The following is an 810-nucleotide window of genomic DNA, read 5'->3' on the forward strand; positions in this document are numbered from 1 at the left end:
TTCACAGCAACTTGACTTGGAAAAGACAATCGCGTTCCTTTTCATTATCCCAATACAGTCTACATTTCAATGCAGTTTAGGCAACAGACTCAAATTATTCTTTTAGATTTTATTATAGCGTCGATGCATATAAACAGACCATTGGACAGCTGTGATCATCCAAAGATAGCAAACTTGAAAATCGTTGATAACGACGACAAGAGTGGGATTCGAACCCACGCGCGTAGAACGCGATGGATAAGCAGTCCATCGCCTTAACCTCTCGGCCATCTCGCCACATACGCCCATCGCATATTTGACCTTATGAATAAGTGAATTGCGTAAATTATGCTGAGCAGAAGATATTTCTCCCTGGTCTTGGTTAAATGATAAATAGTACAGTACGGTTCCAAGAGTATAGTCTTACCTCTGAGTTGTGGAGCAAACACACTCCCACTGTGACACTCTGCTCACAGTGATCTAAACAAAAATGAAGCAATGACGATGTAACAAGGTCTGTTGAATATTGTGAAGATTAGAAGTCAAGGAATGAAGAGCCCGTGACAGCAGGAGGTGTAAAGTTGTCTGTGAGGAATTGTTTTCCAGACTGGAGGAGAGTGCATAGTGCTCAATGTCATTATTCAGAACACCTTTCTTCCACTCAGATATTTTTGACACGCACCTGTGTACACAACAGACAATTTCAAAATCCTAAATAATGCTAAACTGACAATTGAATTCAACAATGCAAAAACCTTGATCTGTATCATTACCCTGGTGGTGTGACACCAAGTCACTGTATGATCACAGCAACACAGTGAGCATGTGTCA

General features: G+C 40.9%; 1 non-coding gene across 1 annotated transcript; it reads right to left on the bottom strand.

Moving 5' to 3' along the window:
• Positions 1-194: 194 nt before the first annotated feature.
• Positions 195-276, bottom strand: trnas-gcu. Its single transcript has one exon. It is a non-coding gene; the product is annotated as a tRNA-Ser (tRNA).
• Between the last annotated feature and the right edge of the window lie 534 nt (positions 277-810).

This window comes from Chiloscyllium plagiosum, unplaced genomic scaffold, assembly GCF_004010195.1.
Source record: "Chiloscyllium plagiosum isolate BGI_BamShark_2017 unplaced genomic scaffold, ASM401019v2 scaf_85150, whole genome shotgun sequence".
Taxonomy (NCBI): Eukaryota; Metazoa; Chordata; class Chondrichthyes; order Orectolobiformes; family Hemiscylliidae; genus Chiloscyllium; species Chiloscyllium plagiosum.